The 21,045-nt window shown below is 35.6% G+C and overlaps 1 long non-coding RNA gene across 1 annotated transcript in view; it reads right to left on the bottom strand.

Annotated features, from left to right (window-relative positions):
* LOC132483492 (uncharacterized) overlaps window positions 1-21,045 on the bottom strand; it is a 158,581-nt gene that overhangs the window by 133,229 nt on the left and 4,307 nt on the right. The gene's annotated exons all lie outside the window — the stretch shown is intronic.

Raw genomic sequence — 21,045 nt, 5'->3', positions numbered from 1 at the left:
AAGTTACTAAAAATAAATCAAATGATCCATTTATCATAAATCTGTTCAGAAACATTTCCTAATCTGGCCATCTTGTTTAGCTAGGCACAAGATGGTAGTGAACACAGGTCTGGTCAATGAGACAGCTTTTCAGGTAACTCTAAAACTCAGTCCTAGAGCTTAGAAGGTCACATGCTTTAAAAGTCCCTGGAGAACTGCTGCCAGTCACCATAGACCACTGGTTCCCAACACTTGGCAACAAAAGCAAAACAAGCCACCCATGAATTTAACCACAATTGTATTTTTTATCAAGAGACTTGAAATTTTGTCCCAGAGCAGTATTTTCTGCCTGGTAAGGCCATTTCTGCTTTACCACTTTGTTTAAAAAATAAATGTTTCCAAATGGTCAGTAAAGCTTCTTTCGTGAGAATGCCTTACGGAAAGTTTTCCTTTAAAAGTCAAATGTTCTTTTCACTTTAAAATATATGCTACAAAAATTAATTGATTTAATTGTACTAAAGGAAAATAAATGATACAGACACTCACATCTGAATCGGAATTGTTTTCCCTAAACCTTCTGAATACAAACTTGTTTTTTGACTGAGATCAATTTAAGAAACTTCAGTTCTTCAGAATTAATATTAAATGCTCTAAACTATTGCACACATGGAAAAATGAACTGGTGAACATACTCTTATGTTATGTGAAGCCTAAACTTACGAGTAGGCTTAGTGGGAATTAAAATTGTAACATGTTTGCAAATGAGTGTCAGAATATTTACATACATATCTGTATTATATAACCCCAAGAAGATAATAGGACCCTCAGAGTAATTTAAATAATTCTAGACAATACAGAATAGATCTTAAAATACAGGTTAAAACAACACCAAATTTAGTGAGATTCTAAAGTCAAAATATAGACAAATTTAAACTCAGTGTTCTCAAGCAAAAATATCTCACAACCCTACCATCCATGCTTACCTATGCACTCATTCACTCTCCCCGCCCCTTTACCCTCTCTTGAATCCCAAGTCCTGGCAGGGCTTCTGGGGCCCAGGAGCCATGTTTAACTGCTGAGGATTTATTGAGTGCTTAGTGCCAACATGGCATTTATTTTTCAGAGATTACAAATAAAAATATATATAAAATAATAATATGTATTATCAGAATGCATGACCATAGCTGTCAAGTGAAACTCTTTTTTTTTTCATTTTTTTGGCCACACTGTGCAGATTGCAGGATCTTAGTTCCCTGACCACGGATTGAACCTGGGCCCATGGCAGTGAAAGTGCGGAGCCCTAACCACTGTACTGCTAGGGAATTCCCAAGTGAAACTCTTTTATATCTTGCAAACTCAAAATTCATCTCATTACAGCTGATGGATAAGACATATCTAAATTAATTCTTGCTCTAAAGATCTTTGAAAATACTGAAACATAAAATATGTAAGTATTGTTTTTGAAGTAAAAATCTAATTTTTCAAAAATTTCAGTAAGTATAAATTTTCTTTTTAATTATTTAACTCGTTTAACTGCAGGAAAAAACAACCAAATTAGAAACCTCAAATTTTAGTACAGTGTTATTCATAAAGATTAAGAAAACACTGGGCCATTATTTCTTCTCCTGGCTCTCATTTGAAGGTTACTTTTCAGTCTATTTAAAGGGAAAGAAAGTTATATGAATATTTCATTAGAGAGGAGATAAGAGAAAAGCAAAATTAATATATGAAGACAAGACAAAAGTAATGAAATGGGAAGCCAGTTAGATGAACATGGTGTTAACAAAGGAATGAAAGTGTGGGACTTTGTGGAATGTTGCCCTCTTTTCTCCAAAAATATAAAATGAAAAGAGAAATAAGGAAAGGTGGGCATTTTACAGCACCTATCAACCAGTTTCAATCGGCTAGTGCAAGTTAGAAAGCAATGATTTTGTCTGAAATTGGACAAATTACTGTTTTTAGTTTTTTTTTAATTTAGAAATTTTAACATTAGAAACAGTTCTTCTTTTACAACTGTTCCCTCTCTAACAACAAGGAATGCACTCACAGAATGCCTTACCAGCTGTCTTATGGTGTGAGTAAAGTTACTATTTTTCTCTTACTATGTATGTATTGAATAAATGAAGAAATAGTGAAAATAATTAATAAATTATTACAACATATAAGTTGGGCAGAGTTCCATATTCTAAGCTCCCAGCACCCAAGGTTCAAAAATAAAGACAATTTGGGGAAAAAAAGGCATTCCCCTAATTTAAATGTTTAATCTTCATAAGCTACATTGAAAAACCTTTAAAGAAATGTTGTTTTAATTAGTTTGTCTTTAAACAGCCCCTGGTTATTTTTGTTTTTCTAAAATGAAAACACAATTAGACAAGAATATGAAATTAGTCAATAAAATTTTTAAATATGTTTCTGTTTTAAATCCAGCAAAAGTTTTAAACGCATGCACTAGACATCATTATACCATTAGAAACCATAAAAACTGGAAGGTAAAGATTGGTCACTTCTCAGAATTAGTATGTTCACTCATGCAGTACATTCAGAGGGGAACAATTTCCCAAGCTTTAAAAAATTCATAGACACTTCTAGAAAACCCCAAACTACCACAATTGCACTGAACTAAACTAAGTTTTTAGTTTCCTTCATTGGTTTCAAAATGAATAGAAATTCCAAAATTTATCCAAATTACAAGGCTTGATGTTCCCCCTTCCTAGCTGTTAGCTGTACTAGCAAAAGGTACAAAAGGCGTTTGTTCCTAGAATTCACCAACAACCCAAATCACATACTTTTTTCTTACTTCAAGAGTATAATTAGGTTGACCATAAATAAATTTATTTCTCTGTTAACTTTGTTCCTAAATTATTTTTCTTCTTATTTTGAATTACCATGTTACACATATGTGCAGACATGCTAACTTGGGGGTTAATTTCTGGCTCTCATAGATGCGTTGTTTATGTATGGGCGTGAATGTGCCTGAATGTTGGGGGAAGGGGAAGACCTTAAGCTGGAGTGGTGTCCATGACAGGTACTGAAATATGGTAGGTTCATTAGGGGTCAACTTGCATGAGAGACTGAAGAGCCGGCTGAATAGAACTTTCCCTGTGTGAGAACAAAGGAAGGCAAATCAGACCCAATAACAACACTTTGGAAATCAGAGAGAAAAATGGACTTTACTTCACTGAAAGATGGTGACAAGGAATCTGTCCATAGCCAGGTTCCCCAGGAATTCATGTTTGAGTCTTTTGGTGATGGTATTAATGCTGTAGGGTAAAATATAAATAGTTGTTTTCTTTTTTAAAAAACAGGCATTGGGGAAAACAGCTGTTTTGGTACCTCTGTGATTTGTATAACATGACAGAAGGAACAGGGAAGCATTTATAAATGGACTTGGTTCCAAGGCATCAATAACATTAGAAAACACAGAACAGCAGTAATAGCCTGAGAGAGAAACATGCATTATTTACTAGGGGCAGTGGTGCTCTGCTAAGGAGATGCTGGATCAGAGTTCTTGATGCCTGGTGGGAAGGGTAGGTACCTGTGGGCATACTTGGGACTGTGGGAAATTTCCAGGTCACCCCTTTACGGATACAGTATATTTCTTAAAGGAAGGCTATGTATAGAGAAGGTAATAGTAGGTTCCAGGTGGTAACCAACAAACTTACGCATATGCACATCTGAGACAAATCCAGGACATCTCAGGAATAAGGGAGGAGGTGGGAGACCTTTGGGTGGACTGTAAATCCAACCAAAAAAGGGAGGGTGCCTGAGCTACAACTTATTAATAGGATTTCATTCTAAACCTGGGGCTGGTATAAACTTGGGAAACAAAATGTCATTCTATATTATATGTACTTAATCTCTCCTCAAGTGAATGTGCCAAAACATTAACAACTCGTGAATCTAAGTGAAGGATGTGAAGATGACTATGGTACTCTTCTTTCAGCTTCTCTGTAGATTTGAAAATTCCCAAAATAAAATATTCAAAGAACAAAGAGATGTATTTCTTGTATTTCAAAATTTCAGTTTTGATAATTAATAATTATTTATAAAAATTTATAATAAATCTATTTTGTTTTGATTCACTGTGTACTAATAACAAATATAATTGAATCTAAAAAGAATTTAACACTTAGGACCTTATGATCAAAGGAAAGTTTTTAAAAATTCAAACTTCAGAATAACATTTTTTTTTTTTTTTGCGGTGCCCGGGCCTCTCACTGCTGTGGCCTCTCCCGTTGCGGAGCACAGGCTCCAGACGCACAGGCGCCAGACGTGCAGGCCCAGCGGCCATGGCTCACGGGCCCAGCTGCCCCGCAGCATGTGGGATCCTCCCGGACCGGGGCATGAACCCGTGTCCCCTGCATCAGCAGGCGGACTCTCAACCACTGCACCACCAGGGAAGCCCCAGTATAACATATTTTAAGACAATGAAATATGATAGAATAATCATAAGGGTTTTTCAAGCATTAAAAGAAGAGATAAAATAGCAAAATAAATAAAATAGCAAAAATAAAAACCAAATAACGTAAAATTTTCAACTGTTAGCCTTTTCAAATAATTGTTTACATGGATGACAATCACTAAGATATATAATCACAAAGATATCTGCCTTGGCATATCTCTGCTCAGATCCATTAAGAGTTATTTGCAGGTAATCATGTACTCCTTATTTCTAAGATCCTAAGAAGACACTGGCGACAGTACAGGCAGGCATACATTGTTCTCTTTGGCTTCATAGATATTGCATTTCTTACAAACTGAAGGTTTGTGGAAACCCCATGAGGAGCAAGTCTACTGGTGCCATTTTTCCAACAGCATTTGCTCAGCTCATGTCTCTGTGTCACATGTTGGTAATTCTTGCAATATTTCAAACTTTCTCATTACTATTATATTTGTTATGGTGATCTTTGATGTTACCACTAGGACTCGTTGAAGGCTCAAAAATGATTACCATTTTTTTAGCAATAAAGTATTTTTTAATTAAGGTATGCACTTTTTTAAGACATAATGCTATTGCATACTTAACAGACTACAGTATAGTGTAAACATAACTTTTATGTGCACCAAAAAACTTGTGTGACTGGCTTTATTGTGGTATTCATTTTACTGCGGTGGACTGGCAGCATCTGCAGCATCTCCAAGGAATGCCTTCAGATGAAATTTTCCTCTTTGCTCTCAGGTTAAAGATATATGACTTTAAAACTGTATACTGACTTGTTATGATTTCAAATCCATGTCTTGAAAGCTTGTTTTGGACAAAGCTGTTCATGGTTTAAACTTCTTCAGAATAAATCATTTTGATAAAATTGAAGTTAGATATTAAGACTTACTTATCGAATTCTCACACCTGGAGTGGAAAGGACTATTTCATCATTGACACCACAGTAAAAGTCACATGACAGACTTTTGAACTTTAAATACCAATAAGTTTGACCAGCAACTGCAGAGTGTTCAGTCTGGACAAGGCTACTCTTTGATGATCTAAATAGCTCTCTAAAGATCTTGAGACACTTGCTCCTTTACAGCCAGGCTACTCTTGGTCAGCAGTGGTGTTAAACTGTGCGGTAGTCTCAGGAAGAAAAGGGACATCCGTTTTTGCCTTAGCAAGGCTACTCTTCAGAGGCAGTGGCACAAGTTGTGTAACTGTCCATACAGTAATAACCTTTGGAGCTGTCACCTTGCCTGCCCACACTGGTACTGTTGCCCACTAGCTTCATGCCCCAGAAATAAGGTACCTAAGCCAGCAGCTGATACCCAGCTTTTAGTTGGAAGGACTGATTCTACAGAGAACCAACTCATAGAAAGGTAATCCTCAACTAAATTTGGACTTTCTTTCATCTCCCCCTTGCCTGGAACAATACCGTAATTATCTATCACTGATATGGAGTAGGTTATTTCTTTATTATCTTATTAAGAGAAGTTTTTCTGTATTCTATTGCCTTGTAAAATATTATTATAAACTATAATTCCTACAGTGAACCTGTGTTAAATAAATTATTGGCAAAGACAATCTCGGTCTCTGAGCAAAATTTGCCTTGAAGAAAACAAAGGTTTTAAGACCTTTCACCACTAAGTATCTGAAACAAGTCCTGTCATTTCAGTTTTCCTGTATTTCCCTTTGTGCAGCCTCTTCTTGTTGGGAATTTTTATAGGCCTTGTGCTGTTTTTAAGTTGAATGACTGTTGTTATTGTTACATATTCTAATAATGAATAAAATCTGAAAGAGCCCAACTAAAATGGTGAGCATTTTCCAAAACTCTTCATGACTTATTTTGGGTTCTGAAACATTAGAAGTCATTTGAACGAAACATTTTCAGCTTTATTAGCTGACAAATAAAATTGTATAGACTCATCTCAGTTGCAGAGCTTGGAACAGGACTGAATTTGATTTATTCCACTGTGACAGAAAGGGATTTTCTTTCACTCAACAAACTTGTTTTGTTCCCACCACCTATCAACCTAACAACATGTTAAAGTAATACCATGAGAAGCAGCCAATATCGGAATATGAAGATCTGTTTGTTTTGTAAATGGATGTTTGGGGAATCTGAAGGACTTAAAGCCTTCATCAGTGATAGATCTGAGCAGCTCCCTGAGGACAGAACCAGGAATAGCTGAGTCACAAGGACCTCACATTACTAAGGAAAAAGAGATGACAGCCACCTAAGGAATGGTGAGAAAGACAAAGGAAATCATGTGAAGTAAAAAGAGAAAGAGCTGACAGCAAAAAAAGAGATTCCTAGATGCCCACAGGCCTGAAATTTGATTCAATGTGGGATGGGGAGAGAGTGTATGAGAGAAACATATCTATTCATATTAACATTCAAATGTTTACATACATAATATATATATAAACATATGTATACATATTATACATATATTTCTAAATGTTTTTTTATTGTCCTTTCAATTTCACAATATATAAATAATCATCTGATTATTTTTCTTTTTGGTAATGGGTGTTACCTACATATCCTCCCAGATATTGCAGGCATAAATTCAGGAATACATAAGTATCATTTTATTGATGCTGTATTTTTATTATTTTTAAGAGAAGCATCTTTCTTCTTATGGAAAATAAAATCTAATTAATTACAAGTGTTACAATACCAAAGACACATTGACCTCCCTTGAAAATTCAGATAGAATGGTTTCTAAACCATTCTATTTAAACCATTGGCTAAAAACTTACCAATTAGTTTACAGTATTTGCAATATGCTATGCTTTATAAAAAACATAACTTATTTGAATACTGACTGTTCATTTGGGATGTTTTATTAAATATTTTTTCAAAACTCATTAATAAAGAGGTATTTATCTATTTTCACACAAGTCAATCATTGGTTAGAATTTGAATCAATGCACTTTGTGAAATCTTTGAATCAGAACTGTCAAAAATATGAAATTTTTTGCTTAGAAACAACAAAAAAGAAAAACTCCAATTTTTAATATGTAGACAGAGCCAAATTTTGACCACCTTCATCCAAATCCTTCTAGTTGATTTCCTTTCCCTAGCTCCCATCTCAGGATTTGTTTCATAGGTATTCTGGAAATAAACAGCCATCTTTTTAAATATTTTAGACACAAATGAAAATAATAATAATAAGAAGAATGACAATACGAATAATGGCTATTCTTTACTGAATTCCTTCTATGGTCCAGGCATAATGCTAACCAGTGTGCACATATTATCTCATCGAATGCTCATGGCTCTCTTAATTCATTGCCATTATTATCGCCATTTTGCAGTTGAAAACTTCATTATCAATAATGAAAAACTGAAAGCATTTTCTCTAAGATCAGGAACAAGACAAGGATGTCCACTCTCACCACGCTTATTCAACACAGTTTTGGAAGTCCTAGCCATGGCAATCAGAGAAGAAAAAGAAATAAAAGGAATACAAACTGGAAAAGAAGAAGTAAAGCTGTCACTGTTTGCAGATGACATGATACTATACATAGAAAATCCTAAAGATACCACCAGAAAACTACTAGAGCTCATCAATGAATTTGGTAAAGTTGCAGGATACAAAATTAATGTACAGAAATCTCTTGCTTTCCTATATACTAACAACAAAAGATCAGAAAGAGAAATTAAGGAACAATCCCAATTACCACTGCAACAAAAAGAGTAAAATACCTAGGAATAAACCTACCTAGGGAGTCAAAAGACCTGTACTCAGAAAAATATAAAACACTGATGAAACAAATCAAAGATGACACAAACAGACGGAGAAATATACCATGTTCTTGGATTGGAAGAATCAGTATTGTGAAAATGACTATACTACTCAAAGCAATATACAGATTCAATGCAATCCTTATCAAATAACCAATGGCATTCTTCACAGAATTAGAACAAAAAATTTTACAATTTGTGTGGAAACGCAAAAGACCCTGAATAGCCAAAGCAATCTTGAGAAAGAAAAATGGAGCTGGAGGAATCAGGCTCCCCGACTTCAAACTATACTACAAAGTTACAGTAATCAAGACAGTATGGTACTGGCACAAAAACAAGAATATAAATCAATGGTACAGGATAGAAAGCCCAGAAATAAACCCACACACCTATGGTCACCTAATCTATGAAAAGGAGGCAAGAATATACAGTGGAGATAAGACAGCCTCTTCAATAAGTGGCACTGGGAAAACTGGACAGCTACATGTAAAAGAATGAAATTAGAACACTACCTAATACCATACACAAAAACAAACTCAAAATGGACTAAAGGCCTGAATGTAAGACCGGACACTATAAAACTCTTAGAGGAAAACACAGGAAAAACACTCTTTGACATAAATCACAGCAAGATCTTTTTTGAGCCAATTCCTAATGAAAATACAAACAATAATAAAGAAATGGGACCTAATGAAACTTAAAAGCTTTTGCACAGCAAAGAAAACCATAAACAAGACAAAAAGACAACCCTCAGAATGGGAGAAAATATTTGCAAATGAAGCAACTGACAAAGGATTAATCTCCAAAATATACAAACAGCTCATGGACCTCAGTAACAAAAAACAAACAACACAAATCTAAAAAATGGGCTGAATACCTAAACAGACATCTCTCCAAAGAACACATACAGATGGCCAAGGGGTACTTGAAAAGATGCTCAACATCACTAGTAATTAGAGAAATGCAGGTCAAAACTACAATGAGGTATCAACTCACACTGGTTAGAATGGCCATCATCAAAAAATCTACAAACAACAAATGCTGGAGAGGGTGTGGACAAAAGGGAACCCTACTGCACTGTTGGTGGGAATGTAAATTGATACAGCCACTGTGGAGAACAGTATGGAGGTTCCTTAAAAAACTAAAAATAGAACTACCATATGACCCAGCAATCCCACTACTGGGCATATACCCTGAGAAAAGCATAATTCAAAAGGACACATGTACCCCAGTGTTCATTGCAGTACTATTTACAATAGCCAGGAGATGGAAACAACCTAAATATCCAATGACAGATGAATGGATAAAGAAGATGTGGTACATATATACAATGGAATATTACTCAGCCATAAAAAGGAACAAAATTGGATCACTTCTAGAGATGTGGATGGATCTAGAGTCTGTCATACAGAGTGAAGTAAGTCAGAAAGAAAAAAAAAATCATATATTAACACATATATGTGGAATCTAGAAAAATGGTACAGATGAACCTATTTCCAGGGCAGGAATAGAGATGTAGATGTAGAAAACAGGCATGTGGACACAGTGGAGGAAGGGGAGGGCGGAATGAATTGGAAGATTAGGATTAACACATATACACTACCATGTATAAAACAGATAGCTAGTGGGAACCTGCTATATAGCACAGGGAGCTCAGCTCAGTGCTCTTGCATGACCTAGATGGGTGGGAGAAGAAAAAAAAGAATAAGGCACAGAGAGGTTAAGTAACTTTCCCAAGGTCACAGTCAGTAAATAGTACAGCTGAAATATGACCCTAAACCATCTGAATCCAGAGCTTGCACTCTGAATCACTCTGCTGCTCTAGAAAAGAAAATAATTTTAATTGGTTTTATGAAACTAACTAAAAAGATTTCATGGGCTTCCCTGGTGGCGCAGTGGTTGAGAGTCTGCCTGCCGATGCAGGGGACACAGGTTCGTGCCGCGGTCTGGGAGGATTCCACATGCCGCGGAGTGGCTGGGCCCGTGAGCCATGGCCGCTGAGCCTGTGCATCCAGAGCAAAAAAAAAAAAAAGACTTCATGATTCATTAATGTTACTTTTCTAACAGATCAATAAATTATTGAAAAGTCACAAAAAATTCATTGTCAAAGATATACTTTCCAGTTTTTGACTTGACACTATAAACTGCACTCATTTCAAGCAAAATGTTACTGTAAGTTAGAAAACATTGCACTATTTTAGTCAACCTCTATTTAACTGGGTTGCCAGAATAACTGAGATTCTCCATTTCCCAGTGAATTATATTATAGGCTATTAACTTCTTGAAATTGATAATCAACTTTGCAATGTACTTGTGCCCATTAGCAACTACCAGTTGAGTTGTGTGCTCACCAAGAATTGTTTTCAATTATGTTTGTGTATTTTTTGTTATAATCATTAAATTTAATCAAGCGTTATACAAAGTTATGACTGAATGAAAATATGCAGCTGTTTCTATGAAAATTAAGTTGAAATCTTCGGAAAGACTCAATAAACTCCAGTTTCTAAAAAGAAGAAAAAGGCAATTGAATTAAATATGATTAATGTTGCTATAAAATGAAAAAAATAATAAAGCAGTGAAAGAATTCTGAATTAAATTGCTGCACAACTTTCCTGCTCTACTTTCAAGGGTGTATCTTTTGATAGAAGGAAAATCCAACCTGTTCCACCTGGTCCTACATCAGTCAATTAACGAATGAACTTATAGATGTATAAATTTTAAATATGTGTGTATCACTTTCAAAAATAATTCTTCATTTATACACCTTTCAGTTTCCTACAAACTACTGGGGGGGTGACTGTTTCAGCTTCTACTGTATTTTTGAGTTAAATTTTATTTGGAATAACAGTGTTTTGAAATTTGTAGAACAGAGATAGAAAAAATAAGAGTTACTAAAATACCATTTATTTTGGATTGGTTTTAGAGAAGTAAAAGTTAGTGGAAACATTTAACCAGTATCAATTTAAAAAACAAAACCAAAAACACCCCAAAAGCATCCAGGATCTTGACTTATCCACCTAACATAAAATAGAAGGGAAAACTGAGCTTGCCCCATAAAATGACAATATACATTCTCTCGCATCAAATACTGATACAAACAAAAGGAATCTTCTTAAGCTGTTCCAAATTCTGCTAATATAAATATCATCACTAGTATGGAAAACAGAATCTGGGCATGGACACGTGTGCCAGACTGTCATTACTGAGGCTGACCAACTACAGAGACTCATATAGTCATCGAAACTATAAGCTAAGGGGTGTTTCCAGGCCTGACGGAAACTTTGCTCTGCAACTTTATTTTTTACTAGCCATTGTTTGTTAACAGGATTACATGTTTATAAAAACAAAGGCTAAAAATATTTTCATAATCATAACTGTGCTAGCCATTGACAGCTTTTCATGCAACAGTTAGTCTACTCCCCAAACACAGTTTTATTGCCACACCTGGTCCTTCCTTGACTTTCAGACAGTTTTAGAAACTATACCACACTGCCTACTAATCTGTACTTTTTTTTATTTCACTCTTTCCTCTTCTTACAAGTATTTTTATGGGTCCATTCTTCTTCTTTCACACTATCTGAAGCTCTGTGTTACTGCTTCCTGTAATTAAAATGCATGATACCTTCCCTCAAAGGAAGGCTATTAACTACTGATAAAGAAAAGAGTGTTTGGATTGAAGGACTAGGAGAAATAAAATGTCTGCAGACATTTAGGGCATGATGAATTCTGCAGTGTGCCTAAAGCCCTGGGCTGGATAAGGATAGGATGTGGAAGGATAAGGGAATTTGGGGGCCAAGTTATGTGAGAGTATTTTTAAAAAATCCGACTCTAATGAGAAGTTTGTCTAATTGCATATCCTTTAAAAATACCAGAAATTTTAACTGCATCAAAAATTATGCTCCTTGATAAATACAAATAAAACAAGTCTTTTTTTTTTTTTTTTTTTTTTTTTTAATAGCCAAGAGCTAAGAATGATGAAAATGAAGTAAAAACACACCTGGCTTTTTGACAAATTTAATTTCAGTCAAGCTCCAAGATAAATAAAATCAATTTATTTAACTTGTAAATTATAATATTCTCTCATTCTTCTCAGTATTTTGTGTTGCTTCTCACATTTAAAAGGAGTCTTGGCACTATACCTGTATCTCTTCTTTTTTATTTGTTTGTTTCCATCTGCAAAATGTGGGATTTGGGCATTTTTCTTCATGATACAAGATAGAAAACTCTAGGAAAATGAGTGATTTGTAGGTCTAAAAAATAATTTTATAGCTAGTAATATTATCCTGTATCATTTAACTGCAATCTAAAAAGGATCAGCTAGAACTATATTCAATATCTTGTAATAACCTATGATGAAAAGGAATCTGAAAAAGAATACATATATATATATATATATATATATATATATATATAAAGCTGAATCACTTTCCTGTGTACCTGCAGCTAACACAACATTGTAAATTAACTATACTTCAATTTAAAAATAAACAAAATTAAATTAAAAGGATCAGGTATTAATGTCCACAAAATCTTAAAACCAGCGGACATATCCTCGGAAAGGAGAGGTCTGACTATCTCTTGGACTTTGTAAGGAACATGACTTCATCAAGACAAAAACCTGGAAACCAGTCAATAAGGCAATCTACATATACATCATGTAGGTCAGAGACCCCAGCCTAATGGCCTGAGTTTGTTTGGTATTCACATACCAGACTATTATTTAAAAACTTTGATTGGCTGTTGTTTTCATTGTGGAGAAAAGGAGAAAAGAGTTGATTTGAGTTTTAAATTTTGGTTCTCAGCCTATCCCCGTTTTCTTCTGTTTCATCATTCTTTCCCGTCCATCAATCACAGCAATCCAGAAAGAGGCCTAGGGAGATGGGAAAACAGGATAGAAGCCTGCTCCTCGCACACATGTTCAAGTCTCTTCTGGCTTCTGGCCTTCAGTGTGAAGTGATCACCAATTTCTTTGTGGAGCTCAGGTTGAAAGTCACTTCCTCAGAGACCCCTTCCCTGACCTGCCTATCTAAGCCACACAACACACCAACATCGCTCACTCTCCAGCTCCTCATCTTACCTGCGTTTTCTTCACAGCGTTATCTCCATATAGCAGTTCATATTTACTCACTGATTTATAATAATAATAAGAGCTAACTTGCTGAATTTCCAGTATGAGCCGAGTACTCTTTTCAAGGTTTCACAAGCACTAAATCATTCGATCCTCATTTAACCCTATGAAGTAGAAACTAATGTTCTCTACTTTGAACAGAGAGAAAACAGCACTGGAGCTTAAATAACCTACCCAAGGTTATACAGGCAGAGCCAGGCAACCTCCAGGAAGTCTGACTCCAGAGCCTGGCTTCCCACTAATGAGTTACCCTACCTCCAAAAGGGCAGGGATTTTATTTTTTCCACCGATATGCTTCCTGTGGCTAAAACTGTACCTAGTACAGAGAGGTTTCTCAATCAATACTGTATTTGTAGAATGAATAAAATGAATGAGTGAAAAAGTGAATGAATAAGAGGGTGAAAGGGTAAATATAGAAGAATTAGGAAACAAATTCATTCCATATAGCATGTCAAACCTGGATCAGCAGCATTCCAGAAAATTCAAATTAGCAAAGACAGCCAGGGTCAGGATGTGGGTAATTAGTTAACTGTAACAGGGGAACTGACTGTTCTGAACTTTTAAAATCATTTTACTCATTCTGATCTACAAGGGTTTTAGTGTTGAATACCTTCTTCCTTAGGTAGTGAATATCTCTAATCTTTTTTGAGCCTTTTGATAAAATGAGTATTCTAAGGTCAGTTTGAATTTTTCAGTATCGCCTATTTTTTTAATCACAGAGGAGGAAAGCCTACAACAAAATCCTGTTTCTCATATAAAGTAGTATGATTGCTGTTTCAGAAAGATCTAAGTAAATGTTTGATTAAAAAGCTAGGAGAGATGCTGTCAGTGAAAACTGCTAAACCATAGCATGCTGTGTTAAGAGACACTATTCTTAGGAGGAGGTACAATTTCCATTTTAAAATTACTGGAGATGGTTTATGTGCATAATTTGGAGGGCAAGATAAAGCACAAAGCAAGCAAGTTTTGGGAGAAAATGAACCTGCATAAACTGGTTACACAACTGGTTTAAAGGGAGATGGGAAGTTAAAAATCAAAGTTCTTGCTATAATTTTCTGTTATGTAGACCACAGCTTGTTGATTGGTGTTTAAATGAAGTCGGGTCATATGACAAAATTTTGAACTGCAATCCTTAAAGCAGTGGCTTTCAAATTTTCAAATAATGCTGTAATATTTGGGGGAGTTATCATTGTTTGGAAGACTGGTAGAATTCAGGGCTCACACCGAATTCAGGGTTTATAAACATTACTTTTATTAGAAAACTTCTGTAAAACAATACCCCATGTGAAACCAAAGATAGTCAAATTTATGAAAATGAGAGCTAATCAGATGGAAGTCAGAAAGGGGAATGAAAAAATCCATCTGCTCACTCCCTCTCCCCTTTGTGGCCTCTGTAGAACTTCAACACCATTAACACAGGCATCGCTGGGCTGGCTGGATAAACTAGCAACTTTTTTTTTTCTTTTTAACATCTTTATTGGAGTATAATTGCTCTAAAATGGTGTGTTAGTTCTCCTTTATAACAAAGTGAATCAGCTATACATATACATATATCCCCATATCTCCTCCCTGTTGCATCTCCCTCCCACCCTCCCTATCCCACCCCTCTAGGTGGTAACAAAGCACCGAGCTGATCTCCCTGTGCTATGTGGCTACTTCCCACTAGCTATCTATTTTACATTTGGTAGTGTATATATGTCCATGCCACTTTCTCACTTCGTCCCAGCTTACCCTTCCCCCTCCCCGTGTCCTCAAGTCCATTCTCTATGTCTGCGTCTTTATTCCTGTCTTGCCCCTAGGTTCTTCAGAACCATTTTTTTTTCTTTTTAGATTCTATATATATGTGTTAGCATATGGTATTTGTTTTTCTCTTTCTGACTTACTTCACTCAGTATGACAGATTCTAGGTCCATCCACCTCACTACAAATAACTCAATTTCATTTCTTTTCATGGCTGAGTAATATTCCATTGTATATATGTGCCAAATCTTCTTTAACCATTCATCTGTTGATGGACACTTAGGTTGTTTCCATGTCCTGGCTATTGTAAATAGAGTTGCAATGAACATTGTGGTACAGGACTCTTTTTGAATTATGCTTTTCTCAGGGTATATGTCCAGTAGTGGGATTGCTGGGTCGTACGGTAGTTCTATTTTTAGTTTTTTAAGGAACCTCCATACTGTTCTCCAGAGCAGTTGTATCAATTTACATTGCCACCAACAGTACAAGAGGGTTCCCTTTTCTCCACACCCTCTCCAGCATATATTGTTTGTAGATTTTTTGATGATGGCCATTCCTACTGGTGTGAGGTGATACCTCATTGTAGTTTTGATTTGCATTTCTCTAATGATTAGTGATGTTGAGCATCCTTTCATGTGTTTGTTGGCAATCTGTATATCTTCTTTGGAGAAATGTCTATTTAGGTCTCTGCCCATTTTTGGATTGGGTTGTTTGTTTTTTTGTTATTGAGCTGTATGAGCTGCTTGTAAATTTTGGAGCTTAATCCTTTGTCAGTTGCTTCATTTGCAAGTATTTTCGCCCATTCTGAGGGTTGTCTTTTCATCTTGTTTATGGTTTCCTTTGTTGTGCAAAAGCTCTTTAAGTTTCATTAGGTCCCGTTTGTTTATTTTTGTTTTTATTTCCATTTCTCTAGGAGGTGGGTCAAAAAGGATCTTGCTGTGATTTTTGTCATAGAGTGTTCTGCCTATGTTTTCCTCTAAGAGTTTTATAGTGTCTGGCCTTACATTTAGGTCTCTAATCCATTTTGAGTTTATTTTTGTGTATGGTGTCGGCAGTGTTCTAATTTCATTCTTTTACATGTAGCTGTCCAGTTTTCCCAGCACCACTTATTGAAGAGACTGTCTTTTCTCCATTGTATATTCTTGCCTCCTTTATCAAAGATAAGGTGACCATATGAGCGTGGGTTTATCTCTGGGTTTTCTATCCTGTTCCATTGATCTATATTTCTGTTTTTGTGCCAGTACCATATTGTCTTGATTACTGTAGCTTTGTAGTATAATCTGAAGTCAGGGAGCCTGATTCCTCCAACTCCGTTTTTCTTTCTCAAGATTGCTTTGGCTATTCGGGGTCTTTTGTGTTTCCAAAGAAATTGTGAAATTTTTTGTTCTAGTTCTGTGAAAAAGACCATTGGTAGTTTGATAGGGATTGCACTGAATCTGTAGATTGCTTTGGGTAGTACAGTCATTTTCAAAAAGTGGACTCTTCCAATACATGAACATAGTATACCTCTCCATCTGTTGGTATCATCTTTAATTTCTTTCATCAGTGTCTTATAGTTTTCTGCATACAAGTCTTTTGTCTCCTTAGGTAAGTTTATTCCTAGGTATTTTATTCTCTTTGTTGCAGTGGTAAATGGGAATGTTTCCTTAATTTCTCTTTCAGATTTTTCCTCATTAGTGTATGCAAGAGATTAGGAATGCAAGAGATTTCTGTGTACTATTTCTAGCAATCTTTTTTTAACATGTAGAAGTTTATGAAGCATAAAATCACTATGTTATCTAATAGCACAAAAAATCTTCTAATTTTTAACTGTCCTTTGAGCACAAAAGCTCAAGTAGATATACTTGTGTGAAGTATATCTACGATAAAATTATTATCATTGACCACCAAATGCTTTATAAACTCCCACGAAATTTCTCTATATTGTAAAAGGAACATGTGCTTTGTAGTCAGTACAATCTATGAGTGGTCTCTACCTCTAGCACAGGACCTGGCACATATTAGATACCCCATAAACTTAATTCTATTACTATCCTCTGAAATGACCTCATCTGCACATATTGGATCTCTCCTCTGTCCCTTCTTGCTTGCATCTGTTCCTTATGAATCACTCACGTTCTTGCCAACACCACCTCAGAGCTCCACATTCTTTGCCTTGATTCTGTTGGTTTCCATGAGCTTCTACCTAAAAACTGTCAGTAACCATGTTCTCAGGTACACATCACATGCACCTGGCCCACATAACTTTGGAGCAATACTAAATAGAAAGAGGCAAATGCTCTAACTGCTTATCTTCTACTGAAATGTTACATTTGATTCTTTTCCTTTCTTTGTGTATTAATTTATAGGCTTTCTTAGAGCCTCTGGAATAGACATCATACTCTTCTTTTATAGAACTTTGCACTGCTGCAATTAATATCAGACCTGTCCTCTCTTTCACAAGATATGTTTTCACCATGTTTCTTAGTTGTGTAATATTTGATTAGTATCTCTCTCCCCAGCTAAACTGGTCTGTGATGGAAAGAATTCTGTGGCAACTTGGTACCTCCTGGAGTTGGACAAAATAGTGGCCAGTATCTGTCTCATTTATCATTTTGTTGTGCACAAAACAGGCACTCAGTATATATTTGTTGAATATGGGAGTGGATGAATGAATATCTTTCTGCTCTGAAAATGTGTTAAATAATTCAAACTGCTTCTCTCTGAAATCTCCAAATAAATATCCCCCTTGAGTGAAGTCTTCCAGTAATTCCTAGTTATCCCAGAATACATTGTAACTCATCAAAAACCTTATACGGCTTTTGAAAGAACATGGAGAAATAACAACAACAACAACTGCAGTGTGATACAGAATTACTCTCTTTCTCAATGTTATGTCTTTTGGATGTCTTAAACAATGCAAAAGTTAGGGGCACTGACCCTCCAAACAGCCGAAAATCCAGATATAACTTGCAGTCGGCATGTAACTTATAGTCAGATATAACTTACAGTATCCGCAGTTCCGCATTCTCAGATTCACCCAACCACCAATGGTGAGTACTGAATTATATACTATTGAAAAAAATCTGCATAAAAATGGACTTGTGCGGTTCAAACCTGTGTTGTTCAAGGTTCAACTATATTGTTTTCCTAACTTATTTCCTATTAGGAAACTCCAAAAGAAAAAGAACCAGTTTCAAAAATATATTTGTACTATCTTTCAGTTTTTAATAAAGTGTAAGTTAATGTCATCCATTGGCTCTTTATTCTGCAGTTCAGTAGTGTGTAGCTTCTAGTTAACACTGAAATATATCTAAAAGGAAACTGCTGTCTTTTTCCCTCCTCCATCCCAGTCCCAGTCCACCATCTGCAAACAAAAAGCATTATTTTTCTGCCCTCCTTTCCTCTTTTATGCCCAAAAATAGGAGGGGAAAAAAGTACTCATACCCAAATCACATACTACTTGCTGGACCTACTAATTTACACAATGGCTGAGTTCGGGCTTAAATAAATATGCTTAAAAGCCAAAATAAAATCTATCATTTGGCATCAAACTAATGTTTGACTGATACTCCACCAGAACTTTGAGTTCCATTGCTCCACAAAGTTAGGGTAGGATTCTAAAACTACCATTTGTGGTGAGAATGGTATTCTACATCAGGCCATCACTTTTTCATTTCTGATATTCAGCCCTTTTACTGTATGATCTGTTACCTCAGAAATCTGGGGAAAGACTAAACTGGAGTGGCATGAGTGAGAGCAAGGGAAAAGAATATAACTTAGAGAAAGATACCATGGAAACTAGATATGGCTAAGAAAGCACACAGATACCAGGTGGATTACTCATTGTTATCTTCTTCATTCTGTCCTTAATAATAGCAAATGGCTAAATAAGATTACACCAAGTTTACAGATTTTAATCTCAAATGTTTTAACAGTCTTTCCATTTGCTGATAAAACTTTCTAAAAGCTGTCCCTTACAAGTTTGTATAAAATTAAAGTTGATCATAAAAATTTTAACATATCATCTGACTATGAGAGCATTGGTTTTCAAAGCACTAGCTATGAGAAAAAAAAGAAACAAACAACAACAATAAAAAAGCAAATCCATTTCAGACTTAAACTATAGATTGCTTGTCAGAAAGCTAGCAAAGATAGGAAATAAATTTTAATATGAAAGACATGAAAAAAATAAAAGCTGATCATTTAAGATATGTGCTTATTTCTAAGACTGCCCATACTTTGAGGACTGCAGATAAAAACACTTCATGTTGCCCTGCATGAATGTTAGTGTACTATGATCTGATTCATCGTAGATATCAGAAGTTACTGTATCTGCATTCTAAATAGGCACTTCCCAGAAAATATTCTGTAGGTACAACTGGAAGACTTCCAGAAGCCCTTTGGAAGAGGAAGAATCTAAGAAGCCCCAGTCTTGATCATATTCCTTTTTGTCTTTATCTAAATTCAGATATCTGGATCATCACAAACTACTCCAAACTGACTTTCCTTATGGAAACAGAGGTAAATGGGCCCATTTTAGTGTCAAAATATTTAACTAATGTTTATTGAGCACCCACTAAGTGCAGGTGCTGTTCTTGTTTCTGGGTACAGAGTAGGGTAGAGAGCAAGACAAGCATGATCTGTGCCCTCCTGAGCACTCACAGTCTTGTTGGGGGAAATACTGAATTAGAAAGTTAAGAAATATCACATAGGTTATTATAAATACTGAAAAGGTCCCTGAAAGACACAGAGTGATGGAAATGTTGACCAAGGGTGGGGAGAGTGGAGGGGATCTTGGGGATTCACCACCATCAAATCCTAAATTGCCAAAATGAATTTGGATACTATTATGAATAGTGGATTTTTCATGTATTTGAAATAATTATTATGATCTTTTTACTGTTTCCTTCATAATTTGTTGGTTTATTTATCTGCATGTAAGGCTAAACATAGTACCACTAAAACCTTTCATTTTGAGGTAACTAGACCATAACTTACACCTTTTCCAAAATTGTTTATGTTTATATCTTGCAAAGCCTTTAGATGCTATCCAGGCTGAAATTGGTTTTAATCTTTTTGGAAGCAGAATATTCATGTTTTTGGTTACTGGCCAAAAAGCATGTTATTTATTTGAAATAGTATGTGCACAAAAATATGCTAACTTTATCCCAGGACATTAGTAACTTAAGCACCAACTTTTAAAAATGTAGTCAGTTGTTTCTAAAACAATGGAATTCTTTTCCCTGATCATAGTGTTGGTGAACATTGACTGTATTTTCGCACGTCTTTTGAAACTCTTATGAGGGAGGACAATGTTTTGAAATGTTATCTGGTGATTGTTTATTCCTGGTCATTCTTGCTGCCCTGATGTTCTTCATCTACCACATGAGGCATCCTCAGATTCAAGAGGGCAGAAGCCAACCAAAAGCAAAGGTGATGAGGCTCAGACTTTGACTTCTAAAGCTAATACTTAATGCTCTCTTCAGAGATGACAATTGTAGGAATCCGAGCTTTTTAGAAAAGGAAAAGAATCTTCTAAATTATAATAATAATAAAGGTATTTTAAATAGCAACAAGCAGAGACTGCCAACCAAAGAACACAGGGTTTTTACCATAAGCCACAGAGTAAGAAAGAAGCATATAAATGTTTGAGTTCCAAATGTTAATTTCAAGGATTTCAGCTACCAACTTTTTATGATGAGCCTTTTAAATTTTTTTTAGTTCAGGGGTTGAATATACAATAGAGCCTCAAGTGAGGTTCTCTTGGTGCAGGTTATGGAGAGTTGTAGACATGATTCTGGCAATTTGTATGAAAAGTGATCATACCTTAAATGTATCAAGAAAGATCTCTGTTTAATATCTTATTTTGGATAGGTCACAATGATTATTTTTAGTATTGAAAAACAATCATTCCCTGTATTAGTCGGCTGAAGCTGCCATTACAAAATATCATAGACTGGGTGGCTTAAACAACAGAAAGAAGAGGAAGAGGCACCACAGCTCTCTCTCCACCATGTGAAGACACAGCAAAAAGGC

This window comes from Mesoplodon densirostris, chromosome 1 (genome assembly GCF_025265405.1).
Source record: "Mesoplodon densirostris isolate mMesDen1 chromosome 1, mMesDen1 primary haplotype, whole genome shotgun sequence".
Classification (NCBI taxonomy): domain Eukaryota; kingdom Metazoa; phylum Chordata; class Mammalia; order Artiodactyla; family Ziphiidae; genus Mesoplodon; species Mesoplodon densirostris.
This window is presented reverse-complemented; position numbering and strand designations above follow the sequence as displayed.